Here is a 16,304-nt window from a genome sequence, read left to right on the forward strand (position 1 = left end):
CTGTAATGGACGATTGTACTAATAAAACCTCAGTTCGAAATAGTAGCTGAAAAAATAAAGTACTCTACGTGTTTATTTATTTCTTGTTTATTTTTTTGACGACCAACGTTGGTAGGTACCCTCTCTGCTGCTATTAATTTACCACCATACCAAGTTTGATGAATATTTTTCAACGCGTTCTCGCTGTCGTTTTTCCTCATCTGTTTCATCTTCATCTGAATCTTCGGAATTTGTTCTATGTTTCAAGTAATATTCAAGTTCTGATGGTGGTTTTTCTATTTTTGGATTTATGTTCTTTCTTTTTCTGTAATAGTTCATCAAACTTCGATATCGATCTCCACCGCAATTTTTGCAAATCTGATATAATCCTCTAACGCCGTTGTTACATCCAACACAACCTCGTGGACCAGCATGAAGGTTTTTCTTTATAAGATAATTATGTTTCTTGCAATATTCTCCACGGCACCTTTTGTTGCATTTATCTGTTGTTCCTTGACGCAGCCACGCACAGTTGTTCATTATATTAATGATATCTGTTTAATTCAATTTAATTTTATCATCACCCCCTGTTACCCAAATATTTTATCAATACCCACACGATATCTTGTTCTTGGATCATGTAAATTTATTGTTATAAATCCATGCGGGGTAGCTTGCGCTCGTGAGAAGAAATTTTTGAATTTAATTATATCCATGTCACCACCACACCAAGTTTGATGAATATTTCGCAACGTGTTTGTGTCTACGCCATTAAACACAACTAAAATGTTGCAGTTGTCTCTGATCACTTTTGGTATTTGTGTATATCGTTGAGTAACATAGATCACGTCTGTATTTTTATGTCTCCCTCGGGAAAATATTCTGGCTGGATTTGATTGTTTATCTAGCATCACATCGTCGTATACAACTAAATTATTAATAAATCCGTCTATGGAATCTACGGATGGTGCTTCATCAATATCGGTTATAAACTCTATAACATCATTATCTTCATCCAGTAATCGCGCGTTTTCATTGAAATCTTTAAGTACATCATAACATCGTTGATCATCAACGGATGGTGCTACTAAATACAACTTATCCCATTTTAACCATCTCATTATCAAATTAAGTAATAATTGCGTCTTACCCGATCCAGATGGTCCTATGATAATCATTCTGATGGAGTTCGGTAGCGCAGGATGATGCTTAACTGGCTCTCGCTGCCGAGTTGCTGAGAAATCAATTATATCCATATATGTTATAACATGAATTTATATTGTTTACGCTGTAGAGTTAAAACTCCAACTATTGATTTAGCTACAGTTACAACAAAAAACAAAAAAATAGCGTACGGTGGAAAATGTTCTATGTGCTGTAGAAAGAAATTTTCATTTTTACCTAATAAGCGGGGTGGTGATATTGCTAATTTGATGTCAAAGTTTCCAGGTGCTCCATGGGCTAAATACAGCGGAGAAAAACATCTACCAGGATATAATTATTGCGGTCCTGGTACCAGACTTGATATCAGGCTCGATGATCAAGATCAACCAAAACCAGGCGAGGAACCAATAAACGCTATTGATCGAGCTTGTCATGCTCATGATGTAGCTTATAAAAGTAAAAATCTACAAGATAGGCATATTGCAGATGTAAAATTAATTCATTCATTAAATTCTATAAAAAATAAAAATATTAGAGAATCATTAGCTAATTGGTTAGTAAGATCCTCGATGAAAGGTAAATTAGCGATTGGGGCTGGTAATTAATAATGGAATCAATTTATTATTCACCAGTTGGATACTGGAGAGGCAAAGCAGCAATTGGTAAACTCGCTGATGCAGCATCGGTTAAACATTCTACTGCTAAAACGTGGTTATCTAAACAAGCAATATGGCAAATTTATCTACCACGTCCTAAACAAATTCAGTACGCGTATTTCGATGTCAGTGTTCCTAATGAAGTTCATCAAGCTGATATTCTGTTTTTACCGCATGATACTGTGCGTGGAAAAATGTACAAATACGCGCTAACCGTAGTTGATGTTGCAAGTAGATATAAAGAAGCAGAGCCGCTATCAGCGAAAACATCATCTGAAGTAGCCGATGCGTTTGAACGAATTTATCAACGAGGTGGTGGACCACGAGGTGGTCTACGATGGCCGCAGCTACTACAGGTTGATCCTGGTAAGGAATTTCTTGGTCCAGTATCATCGCTGATGAAACAACATAATACCAAAATACGACGAGGTCATACTGCAATTCACCGTGATCAAGCAATTGTTGAGCGATTTAATCGAACACTTGCTGAACGGTTATTTGGATATCAATACGCGAGGGAATTTATTCAGGATAAAAGATCTCGCGAATGGGTGGCAAGATTACCAGGCGTGATAGCTGCATTAAATAATGAGATCACACGAACAACCAACATGAAACCCATTAGCGCGGTCACAAAAAAAAATATACCAACACAACGGAAAGATGCTGGAAAACAAAAAATATTAGGTGATGTCACAGTCAGATATTTATATGAGCCTGGTGAACTTGAAGGTGGTAAACGAAGAGCGACTGATCCTATTTGGAGTGTTACCACACACAAAATATCTACCGTGACAAGATCCTCAGGTAGACCTGCAATCTACAGATTAGATTCGGCCGCTCCTCAACGTGGATTTACACGTGAACAACTACAAATAATTCCCGCGGATACACAACTACCACCAAAATCACTTCAGTGATTTCGATCACTTAACTAGCACTAGCGCCTCTACGTCGATTACACTCAAGACAGGTCAACATGGTATTTTCTCGTATATGACCGCGACTATTATCTTTTCTATCTACGGTGAATTGTCTTGAATCATTACTCGAACATCGCCATAACATTATACAATTACAACTGGCGCAATGATTATTCTGCTGCTGTTTTAACTCAATAATAAATTCAACATCAAGATCAAAGTCACGTTTATTTTTTTATCAGATTGTTTGTATCCGATTAATTTTTTTCTTATTATATCATCATCGATGATGTTAAATTTATCAACGATTTCAGGAATTATAATTCTACGTAATTGAGATATATTTCTGACCCTCGATACCGCTAAATAAACTAAATTTGACCACTCGATGCGATCGTCTACAATCCAGACTCGTGTATCAGAAATAGTTAATCCCTGAGACGAGTGGATTGTCATAGCGTATCCCAACACCCATGGAGATTTGTCAGCGTGTATTGCATCTTCGACCACACTGATATCAACGGCGACAATATCATTTAATACGAGATTCTGTTTCCTTGACTCTGTCAAGGGTCCTGGAATATCAACATTAATATTCTGTTTTCGTGTATCTGATGGTCTATAACATAACGGAACGGGTAGTTCTGAATATTGTTCTTTATGTAGTTGAAATAACTGTTGTTGTAAAGCGTCTCTGATTATTTTTCTACTTGCTACGATCAAATCGGTGGGTCTCCATGAGTTCAAAAAATCACTCATTGATGTCTCTGAGATCACTCCACGTATTATTTCACACTGAATTTTGTTTGATTGTAATCTGATTAATTTTTTAAACTCCTTCAAATTTGCATCAAGAGCTCTATGATCATCATCTATTTCTTCGTAATAATCAACGAAATTTTTTAACCAATCATGTGGAGATGGTCCAACAAAAGGCGGCGGTTGACCATGATCGCCACACATTATTATAGCGGTATTTTTCGTCAACAACCAATCAAGAAACTTTTTTAATGTATCCAATGAGACCGTGCATATCTCATCCCAAATAATTATTTTAGGTATATATTTTTCTCCCATCCGTTCAGGAGTCCATGTATCTCCGCGCCACCGAAAGAAACTATGATACGTACACGATTGTACTTGCCGCTGTTTCATCTCACGTGCAAGTCTATGTGTGGGTGTCAGCACGATTATATCTGAATTTTTAAAAACATTAATCGTTCGAGTTGTTTTGCCGCATCCACCAGGTCCATTGAGATATACTGTCTTATATCTAGTTATTGGATCACTCAACGATGGTGCTTTCGACATTTCTGATATTTTATTACCCTTACGATAAAAATCTCTCATTGGAACATCTGCTGATTCTACATAATTGTGTAATAGTTCCTTTTTTATTCTCCACGAACCCCATCGTTCATCATTACTTGTAAATTTCATAACAGGTTCTAAATATTTACTTGAAATATAAAACGAGTCCGTTGCGACTCTGACTGCGGTCTCAGGAAATCTATTAATCATCGATAATAAATTTATAGAAACATAAGCCAACATGGAAGATCTTAGATGAGTATATTGTGGGGATACGTCATTTATGTAACTAACGATCGTACCCAATTTTGTTCCGTCGGATAAATAAACACTTTCTCGATTTACAAATATATTTTTGGCTGTTGTGTCAGCGATTATAAAATCGTACTCGGCATCATCTAAAATTAATCGTGCGTGATGTCTTTTTTAATCATATGCACCACCTTGAGTAAATTTACCTATAATTTTTCTACCGAGATCTTTTGCGGTTTTGAGTTTATTAGGAATATCATCCTTAAACTCGCTGATAACTTCAGAATCTGACATGGGCAACCAAACTTTGGTCTGTGCATGATATGATATAATTGCCTCACTGACCACCAACGATGTCAGTATCATACAATCTAGCACATATCGTAACAAAACTATAGGTGCCCAACGTTTTTCACAAAAATGTCTACCAACCCAAACATAACAAATCTTGTGAAGATTGTCGTTAAACTCGAATGATGCAATACAGGCGAATCCAGTCAGATCAAAATCAGGTAATGGTCCATTGATTGCCACTCGCGTCATCTCGTTTGTAGGGTGACCAAATCTTTCAAAGTACACAGAACAATCTCCGTATCCCAGAAAACTTCCTGGATAACATGCAACCATATCAACCGAAATAACATCATTGTAATTGTATTTGGTATTCCATAATCCGCCATGTCCATATTCGACGCAACTTGCGCGTACGTCCTCGAGTAAATCAAATCGTGTTGGTTTCCATGAATTTCGTTCTCTGGCGAAATGAGCCGCAACAGATGGAACGGTAAAACAATTAGTTAGTAATTTGTCAGTATTTTCCGCGTGCTTGCACTGTAAAAACGTCGCAAGATTTTTCATCTCGTCATGGAGGGATTCTGTGCGATATATTTCACCGTTTGGTTTGACAAACTGATCAAATTCACCTTCTTCATTACTTTTAAATAACCATACCGATACAGGATCGGTTTTACTTATTTCGTTGATAAAATCAAACATACTATCTGCCCCAGAATTATCTGGGGAGTAAAATCTAACAGTTCGATCACGTGGAAATATTGTTACTGCGTTAGTCCATGCGTGCGCGTTATGATCGATAATATTTATTGGAGCTCCCTTCGATTTATATTTCGATTGGTACAGTACTTCTCCCGTTATTGTCGCTACGGTTATTGGAAATTTTAATATTTTTCCTAACTCAGCAACATCTTTTATTGTAGCACCGGTATCCTTAACTGAATCAGCCCACGAGTTTATTTTTTCACGTCTTAAATCAGTTAATCCATTTCCACGCATCGCGTTTGTAAAGTGTTCTATTACTCGTTCGGCTACACAATTTAACCTTGAAAATTTCATCGGCGCTAGTTTATCAACGTTAGGTTTTTTATTTATCTCATAGATTCCATAAATAACTGCTGTTACAGGATACGCTCGTTCATAATACGGTTTGTCAATACCTGTCAGTAGACCCGGTCTGGAATTTTTACTTAATATGATAGTTTTATTATTACCAAGGACAGGATCATATTTGTCACGGATAATCCAACTATCTGTTTCTGTTAATACAATAAATTTTACTCTGAAGAAATATTTTTGATTGCCCTCGTATTCAGCGATGTAGTTAATGATAGTTGCCGCTCGCTTGTCGTTCATTGTGGCGTCCGTGACAGTGTTGCGTATAATCTTGAACGTTGACCATGTATGAGATGCACCATCCGTGTAAAATTCTTTCTTGGCGTCGTGAATTTTCGAGATCAAACTTTTATTTTTCGGATCAACCAGATCTCGTACTGGCAAGTCAGAAGATAATCTGTCAAGGTTGAATTTATACTTAACAGGCCTAGTTTGGGATAATCTCTCAAACTCGTTCATATAATTAAAACAAATATTTAAATAAAGAAAATTATATATATATATACAATGTCCCAATGCAGATGGTTGATGATCGGCTCAGTAAATCGATGCAACAAATCCTGTAGAAAGGAATTTTGTTGGATGCACTCACAAAACATACGACGAGGAAGTCTAGGACCAATACCATGTCTACGGTGTGGTATTGGAGTGCGAGGAAAGACAGAATTATGTGGGAAGTGCGGCGGGAAACGGTTCAGAGAGCTTAAAAGATATTATGACAAAAAAAATAATAGCGGTGAAAACGCTATAAAATCCGTGAGGGATTATATATCAAGATTTCAGACAAACAATGATTTAAACATATAATATTATTATAATGGAGCAAAATATATTTGTCCCACATCCTGTCATAACAAACTATGAATCAAATATTAATGGTATCATCAGACACTGCAAGTTGAAGAAACAAGTTGGTTATATTACTAATGCTGGTTATCTAATGTTCACATGCGGGGGGGGGGGGAAAGAAACATTATCTGTGTCATAGATTTACGTATGAATGTTTCTTCGGAGTGATCAATGATGGTCTTGTTATTGATCATATTGACGGGGACACACAAAACAATAATTTATCCAATTTACAAGCTATCTCTCACAGCGAGAATAATACACGCGGTAATACAGGAAGATGTAAGACAATCGGAAAGAGGGCGGTAATTTCCTCAAACATAGAAACTGGCAAAGAAATTATGTTTCGTTCAATATCTTCTGCTGCGAAATATTTTGATATTCACCCGCAATCAGTACAAAAAGTCGCAGAAAATATATATAAAACAGCTTTATCGAAAAAATATAAACAGAAAATTATCTTTAAGTATCAATAACTATCATCACCACATTATTAACTATCATCACCACATTATTAACTATCATCACCACATTATTAACTATCATCACCACATTGAATTAATTTTTTTAATTTATGTCACAGTAGGTCCTCCATACACTACTGAATTTTTGATTATATAAGGGGAGATTACTTTGTAATATATAGTTTTCTTCGTAGATGGTTGGTTTTTTATGATCGTAATTAGTCAGTTTAACTAATTACATCGTAATTAATTACATCGTAACTAATTACTCGTAGAAGTATTATTTATGTTTTTTAAATATTTCCCCATCATACAACACATGATAATGTTATTGATCCGTAGGAAGCTGTGTGTGAAACAGAAACCGTTTGTCATTGTAATCGACCTGCAGTTGTGTGTTCACTGAACTTACATTCTGGAAAGTTCTTTGACTGGTGCATTAATGCCACTGTTATTATTGATTCTCAGTCTACTTAGGAAAACCGCTACAAATACAGAAACTGTTGTTTATTGATTCTCAGTCTACTTGGGAAACCCGCTACAAATACAGAAACTATTATTCAGAAACTGTTATAAATACAGAAACTGTTATTATTCAGAAACTGTTATAAATACAGAAACTGTTATTATTCAGAAACTGTTATAAATACAGAAACTGTTATTATTCAGAAACCGCTACAAATACAGAAACTGTTACTATTCAGAAACCGCTACAAATACAGAAACTGTTAAATACAGAAACTGTTATTATTCAGAAACCGCTGTTTACTGTAAATATTGGTTCCTTAGCTATATAGCTAGCTATATATTAACTTCCGAAACATATGTTCGTAACAATGTTTGATAGCTCGATCAGTATGGTATTGGACTGTGACGCTCGCGGTCCAGGATCGAATCCCCATGGCTGACAATTTGTCGGTGGTGCGCATAATTGCGATTTTTATAATAGTGGGGGGAACCGCAAAAACCCCCCCGCTCAGCAAAATTCCCAACCACAATATTGACTTGTGGTTGATACATATTTTCGTATCACCCACTGGATTAATTATTGTGGGTGGGATTTTGCTGAGCGTACATGTTTGTACTGTCCTTAGTTAGTGCCGTTTCATTCATAATCTGAGCTCGCTAATACACTCGATAGGGGCTCTTCATTCATTGTATATAACCATCTCATTGTATATATGTTATATGTATATCCTCTAGATTGCGGTGGCAAGCTACGAGTTTAACGAGGACTGTGCTGTCCTTGTGCTGTCCTTAGTTAGTTATATGTATATCCTGTAAACTTGGTAGATTGCGGTGGCAAGCTACGAGTTTATGCCGTCCTTAGTTAGTTATATGTTATGTGTATATCCTCTAAACTTGGTAGATTGCGGTGGCAAGCTACGAGTTTAATGAGGACTGTGCTGTCCTTGTGCTGTCCTTAGTTAGTTATATGTTATATGTATATCCTCTAAACTTGGTAGATTGCGGTGGCAAGCTACGAGTTTAATGAGGACTGTGCTGTCCTCCCTCTTGGGCCTCTAGACCGTTGTTTGGCGGGTTAGGGGCTCTCGTAGAGGGAATATTTGCCTAATGAACTTGGTAGATTGCGGTGGCAAGCTACGAGTTCTTGGTTGTGCTGTCCCTGAAACATCCCGACGAACTCGCTAATACACTCGATAGGTGTTCTAGGGATATTTTTTTTATTTTAAAGATTTATATATTATATAATGAACCATGAAAATATCAATGATGTAATTGTCGCTATTAAAAAATTAAAAAAAGATGGAATTAATATATCTGATGAACTTAATCCTGAAAAAATAGTTTCTGATTTTGAGATTTTACAAGAACGTAAAACCATGGGTACACACACACTATCATCTGAATACAGGCTCATGAAACGGATTCAATCGGCAATGTTTCAGTCGCTAGCTACCGTAGAAGATGATCATGTGAAGGAGTTCGTTCCTCTTTCTACCGCCGTAGAAAGAATTAAGTCGTTATTATCCCACGAGTATGAGGCAAAGAAAACGATTAGTACCCGTATAAGACTATTAAGAAAAATTATGTCAGAGAGTAACTTCGTTACTGGTGAAACGATCCAAAGTAGTAATTCCGATGAAGATGACTGAGATCTTTGATCAGAAATATTATTTCTGAATTTGATGGGTTAGTAATTTGTTTTTTTTTTTACTGAAATTTAACAAATTTGTACAAATTTCTTAATTTTGACTACCATTTACCCCATCAAAAGCATAAAATTGTACAAATTTCTTAATTTGAATACCATTTACCCCCATCAAAAACATAAAATTGTACAAATTTCTTAATTTTGACTACCATTTACCCCATCAAAAACATAAAATTGTACAAATTTCTTAATTTTACAAATTATTTATTTCTGAATTAATTTATTTATTTACTGAATTAATTTATTTTTTTTTTTACTAAAATCAAGAAAAATGCACGAATTACTTGATTCTGACGGGGTAGTTGGTAGTCAAAATCAAAGAAAAATGCACGAACTACTTGATTTCTGACGGGGTAGTTGGTAGTCAAAATCAGGAAAATTGAGCAATTTCGTTGTATTTTAGTAAAAAAAAAATAAAAATCTCAGTAAAAATAATATTATTAATAAATAAAATTAATTTATAATAAATAAAATTTGTTAGGAACAATTTGACAAGGTTAGAACTTTCTTGATTTTGACGAGGTAGTTGGTAGTCAAAATCAAGTAGTTCGTGCATTTTTATGTTTCTGAGGGGGTAGTTGGTAGTCAAAATCAAGTAATTTGTAAAATTTCAGTAAAAATCAGGAAAATTAATAAATATTATTTTTTTTTTGTGATAGAAATTTTAATTTTACTTTCATCGACTAGCTTTTTTAGTTGCCTAGGCCGATTAATTTGTACCAAACACAAATTTGTGCCAGTAATAATAAAATATTTTTTTAAGTTGATCGAATTTGATTCTGAAGATCTACGACAAAAGTCCTTAGACAGAAATCCTTACGACGGAAGTCCTTAGACAGAAATCCTTACGACGGAAGTCCTTACGACGGAAGTCTTACGACTTTACATACAGATTTATTACAAGCTCTTCTTCACGTATGTCAATCAAGCGATTAAGGTGGTCTGTGAGTTTAAAATTTATTCGTGTTAACATATTATTGTGACACCGCAAATACACGGGATTAGTTGGTTCTTGCACGATTAAATTTCCAGGGGGAACTTGTGGTGTGAACGTGTACAGGATGTATCCTTGTTGAGCTTGATTTGATCTTCCGAGATCTATTTGATAGCTGCCATCGATTACGTCACAAACCAGATTGACCGCGACCGTCGGTGTTATATTAACGATTCCCGGAGATATGTGTCTTCCGCCGCCATGTGGATCATTATCATATCTGAGAACAGTTGGAGGTGGTGCTATTTTTCTCCATGCATCGAGTATTTTAGAAAAGTTTTCGTTGATAAGATCCTTAAGTGTTTTTCTTAATTCATCTGTTTCAAATCCTGGTAGTGTAAAATTTAATAAATCCGATTCAGTTATTTTATAATGATCAATGTATATTTGTCTGAGACTTTGTTTTGTTGTCCAAGGAGGATCATCATTTATTACTTTAATAATAGCCTGATTAGCGTATTTAAGATCTAATACAATTTGATTTAAATGTTGTATCGTTACAATGATCTGATGTTTTAGATTGATATTGGGATACTCCAGGATATAGTTTTTAAGTAAATATGCTAATGTCGTTAATGTAGTTGTGTGTTCAGTTCTAATTTTATTAGCTGTTATTTTGAAATTTCGTTCATAAACAAATTCAGTTAAAGTTTTCATATCAACATCGGTGATAGAAAACGGTATCACAGAATATCTTTTACCATCTCTCAAAATGTAGTGTTCATTTTCAGTCCATGGATACAAATTTCGGTATTTTGGTATTGTTATAAACGTAGCTTCGTCCGTGAGAAATTCAATTAATTTTGGTTCTGGTGGTCCCTCATGCACCGGGGGAATTTCAGGCCAACCTAGTACGGATCTTATCGTGGACTGATAAATATCAACGGCATAATCAGGCGAGTTTATTTCAATCGTCGAGGACAGGGTGGGTTCATGAACGTTTATTGATATTTTTGATTTTTTTCCTGTTATTGATTTTATTCTACGCGCAAATTCCTCACTGATTTGTTCGATCTCATAACTGCCAGTTGGTATTCCAACAACAACCCAGTCAGGTGTTCCATCGGGTTTGTTCTTGTTAGTAAATACAAGCGAATTATTTGCTGGTGTACCATTAAATGATTTTGATCTGATATTTGGCCAGCTGTAATATACTCGTAATTGTGCTAGTGCTATTTCTTTTACTGGAATTGCAGTAGGAAAATTAACACTAAATTCAGGATTAATTGAACTTACCGAGATCATCGTTATCTTTGGCGGAGTTGTGTTGGTCACGATCTGCTGGAGTAATTCTGTCATTATTGATACTTGTATCTTTAATACCTTCGTCGTATATTTTGGTTATCATTGAAAATTCGAAATCAGATATAATTCCATCACTGAGACTCGCTGATAACAACGAGGATAATTTCGAGTATGCTACCGTCGCTGTATGTAATTTTATTTTGTAATCGGATAACTTTTCGTTCGTACAAGTACATATTTTTTTTTGTGATGATACCAAGCACACCTGCAATAGTTGTTGCTGCTGAAATACAGATAGTTACAGCTACTGGTGCCATCGTTGTCAACGCTGATAATATTACACCGGTTCCAGCAACAACGGCGGATACTGAATAAACAATCACATCAACGATAACCAATCGTCGTCGATATTTTTTTACTTTTACTGTATATTGATCGACTTGATCTTTTAGCGCAGCCTGCCATTCACGCGCTTGATTGTATCTGTATTGTGCACCGTCCATATATTTTTATGCAGTAACCAATTGAGGTGTTTCAGCTACAAATTCCAAACACCACCAGAAGGATGTTGCGGTTAATTTCTTATCATCTGCTTCCAGAATAAATATTTCTTCGGTTCCGCTATTTAATACAACAGATACAACCCCGGAAAACCTGTCGGTGGAATGACGCCATGGAAACGTTGTAAATATTTCAAATTTTGCAGCACTAAACACAGACAGCCTGTACACGCCAGTGACTGTTGCGGTATATTTGATAGTATTATTTTGCTGCGACCATGTTGCAAATCCCGATGATACCGTGCATACGATGTTTGTGATATGCCCGGGAGTTATTGCAGCTGTAATTTTAATCAAATTGGTTTTGCTGACAATCTCAGGAATTCCCGCTACGACGTCTTGCTGTGTTTGTTTGATCGTGTCTAGGTTATTTTTGATATCAACGAGTTTCATGTCAATGGCGCGTGGAGTACCGAAGAATTTATCTATGGTATCATCGATTTTTTGAAAATTTCTTCGAAATCTTCCAAAAGCTCCTGCGTGAACGTCATACTCAGCCCGTAACGTGGATAATTTACCGTCTACGGTGCCATAGTTGACATCGACGTATTTTTTTGTTGCTGCGTCTTCGTCAGATGTTGGATCTTTTAAAACTACTATTTTGTTCCCGTTCATGCTGAGTTCACCCATCATTGTGTCACCGGTGTTTCTCACGCGATTAGCAACACTTTTTGCAATTTCATCTCTGATGGTTTTAAGTGACATACTTGAATCTCTGATTTTGCCGCTATCAGTAAACACGGGAATATTATCTGTAACTGCACCAAGTACTCGTCGGACTATATCATTCCATTTGATATTGCTGGTTTTTAGTTTACCATATCGATCTTGAAAAATAACAACCTCATCTGGATCAACTCCAGCAAGGTTCATAATATCAGCGAGGTCATCTTTAGTCGCATACTTTGACAGATCAACGTCGCCGGATGCTCTCTTAACACGTGAATAAGATCTTCCGTAAATGTCAACCATTATAATAAGATCCGTTGTTTAAAATGCTTTACGCGCAACAAATCGGTTGCTTGTATAATCGTGCACGACTTTATGTGGCGGCTTGGATGATTTTGATATAGCGTCGAGTACATTAATTACTTCACGGCCGCATATTGGCGGATCTGTCATTGTTTGTGTGGGTAGCGTTGAATAGCAAACTTTGGAACCTCTAGTTGTTGCATGGAGTGGTGCGACATACTTGATAAATTCAACAGGTGGAGCTAACCCGTACGAATCAAAATAAACGATTCCACGTGGATCAACCGCGTATGATACCCAATGAGTACCAGGTCCGGAACGTTTGTCAAGATTAATAATACCTGTTTCTAGTTTGTTTGGTTGTTTCGGTAATTGATCTCGCATAAAAACGCCTCTAAAGGCGGATATTTTTAATTTTTTAGCAGCATCAAGTAAATCAAAATTTGATGATGGAACGTCTAACGAAATGACCCTGGAAGCCTTAGGCCTCTCCCCCAACGAGATCCCGGTAATCTTAGACCGCGTCCCTTTTTTTTGTTATATCGTCCACCAGTAACTTTTTCGAAAATTTTTTTACCCGCCGCTCCAGCAACACCTAACGCGGCCGCTTTTGCTACGGCTGGAGCAGCCGCAGCTAGTAATGCCGGAATGGCCGCAAGAAATGGAAATATACCACCCGTTTTAACCATGTCTTTGATGGCGCTCGGGGAGAGATGGAATTGAACTCCAGTTTTTGATTCTAGGGCTTTATTGAAATGTTTAATCTGATTATTTGTCAACGATAATTTGTTTGGACCACCACCAATCTGATCTCGTTTTAGTGATATTTTAGTTCCGCATTTGTTGGCGGTTTTTGATTGAAGCTTTTTTACCTGACCAGGAGTCAGAGTAACATTAACATGACCATACGACATTTTTATATAAAATATATTTTTCTAAATAACACGATTAAAGATTTTCCACCGGTGCATCAACAACTCTCATTCGACCACTACAACCTTCAAGTAACATGGCCTTGTCGCTAAGTATGACCGCGATCGCTCTGTAAAAGGCACCACCAGCTGGTGGGTTAGTAACATGAGCTCGAAAGTGTATATCAACAACAGATTGTTTGGATAAATCAAGATGTTCTAGTGAAAAATAATAAATCGGATATAGACCTGTAAAATCTAGTTGTGATATTTGCAACCCGGTATCTATATTTTGATCACGTCCCATGAATGACATTAAACGATGATATGCGCGCGCTACATGATTTTGAACAAAATTTAGTTGTATATCCTCGGCTGGTTCTTGATGTCCATTTATCCGTAAAGAAACTTCATTAACTCCAAGGTTGTCAAATATCATATGTGAACGTTCTTGATTATTCGTCCGAGCATTATCTTGTAGTGCAATAAAAATATGTCGTGGTGCAGAAACACCCTGTTGTGATGCTATATGCCATGTAAATAAACCATTAATATTGCTTTGAGCAGCATCTGTGGTTACTGTTAACCATGATAGCAATGATTTACCGCCTTGATCCATAAAAGATAGTAATTTTTGTTCCTCAGTAATAGATGGAGTCATTACTGGCATCCACAATGAAAGTTTTGATATATTTACTTTACCAGCATCAGCAACACCAGCACCTCGCCAGATTGCATCATTATCATCACCTTTTCTTACGAGCACAATTGTGTGTTTAGCTCCAAAGATGACTTTTCTAACATTTCTGCAAAATCCAAAGATGTGAGATAATGGAATTGCACACGAAAAATTTCTATTATTTCCCGACAGCGCTGATCGGCGTGCTGCAAACCCTAAGTTGTAAGTCGGGGCAATATCTTTTATGATGTCAAAATCACCTGCTGGTCTAGTTTCACGATCGGGGTTGGCAGCTTCTGCCTGATTAGCAACAGAAATATTTTGTGGTGAAAGTAACTTGATATACTGATTATGGTTGGCGTTGTCGGTGATATCCTTGGCAAACATCATTGTTGGACCAGCTGATCTTGTAAAGTCGTCAGAATATCTCGCCAGACCAATTATTGTTGTAGCAACATCAACATCCTTCTGAATTGATTCAATATTTTTTCCATCAATCATGTATGTGGCGCTATCAAACAGTGCCATAATTCCGTTGTTGACAAAACCAACACGCAGATTGGCACCATATGCCGTATCATCCCCCTTTACAAGTCTACCTTCTACTTCAATAAACGCTTCAGCGGGCAAGAAATATCTACTCGTATCATGAACCTGTAATTCGATTCTCCCTCGCTGATTTGGTAGTCTTGCGTCATAGGAATAAAATTGATAATCACGTACTGACTCGTACTTAAGGACAGGTGCCTCCATATCAAATGCTGGGTCTGATTCGCGCCTGAACATTTTTATTATAGTTACCATTTTTCCAAATGATGATCATCGTCGACGAAGACCACTTCCTGCTATTAAATTTGCTGTTATATTTTTTCTGCTTCTTCAGATATCGCCGCTAGTTTTTGATTTGCAGCCTGATTTATTATTTTACTTACGTCTGCAGGCATCACCTCAGTACTTGCCAGTTTCACCGGTGGTTGTTGTTTTCGTCGCAATAATCGTGCTAGTCTTTCTTTGATCGCCGAGAACGCCTTACCAGCAACATTGACAATTGCACCAGGAGCTTTATCACGAACAATATCAATAGCCTTCATCGATAATTGTTTTGCAACAGGTGCTACTTTTGGAGCTATCCTTGTAAATAATCCTCGAATGACATCACCAAGTCCATTTCCGTAAATAACACTATAGATTGGTAATCGTGAGTTTACCGCTCTAACCTGTGTGGGTTTACGATGATTATCATGCACAATCATCTTATTTTATTTACCATTTATCTAACAACTAGTCATCAACGAGCTCATCAATAAGTTCTCGGTAAACGCCAATATCCATGATACCACCTTGAAATAGTCGCCGACAAATATCAGCTGCTTCATTGGTTATTTCTGGTGAATTATTTCCGGCACGTTTTCCTCCTATGAGAACTTCTAACCGTGACACGTCATTGATGATATTATCAGGACATAAACCAGATCCTGTTTTAGGTTCATCTTGAGGTGTTTTAAATACTGGTGGTTGCATTACCGAAGTAAGTACTTCAGTGGTGGCCGGGGGTGAGTCACCTTCTCCAAATCCATGTGGTGAACCTGTTGGTGAAAATGTCATTTTCGGTGCAGAAATTTTCTTCGAGGGGGGTGATTTAAGTGACTCTTTAGTCCTTTTAATTTCCGACTTCAACCTTTGCTGTGGCGAAGAAGATTGCTGTTGTTCTATTTGTTGCAGAGGTGAAGGAAGCTGATACTGGGAGGACTCTCCTTGT

Source organism: Sinohyriopsis cumingii, chromosome 10 (genome assembly GCF_028554795.1).
Source record: "Sinohyriopsis cumingii isolate HCF-2022 chromosome 10, ASM2855479v2, whole genome shotgun sequence".
In the NCBI taxonomy this organism is placed as follows: domain Eukaryota; kingdom Metazoa; phylum Mollusca; class Bivalvia; order Unionida; family Unionidae; genus Sinohyriopsis; species Sinohyriopsis cumingii.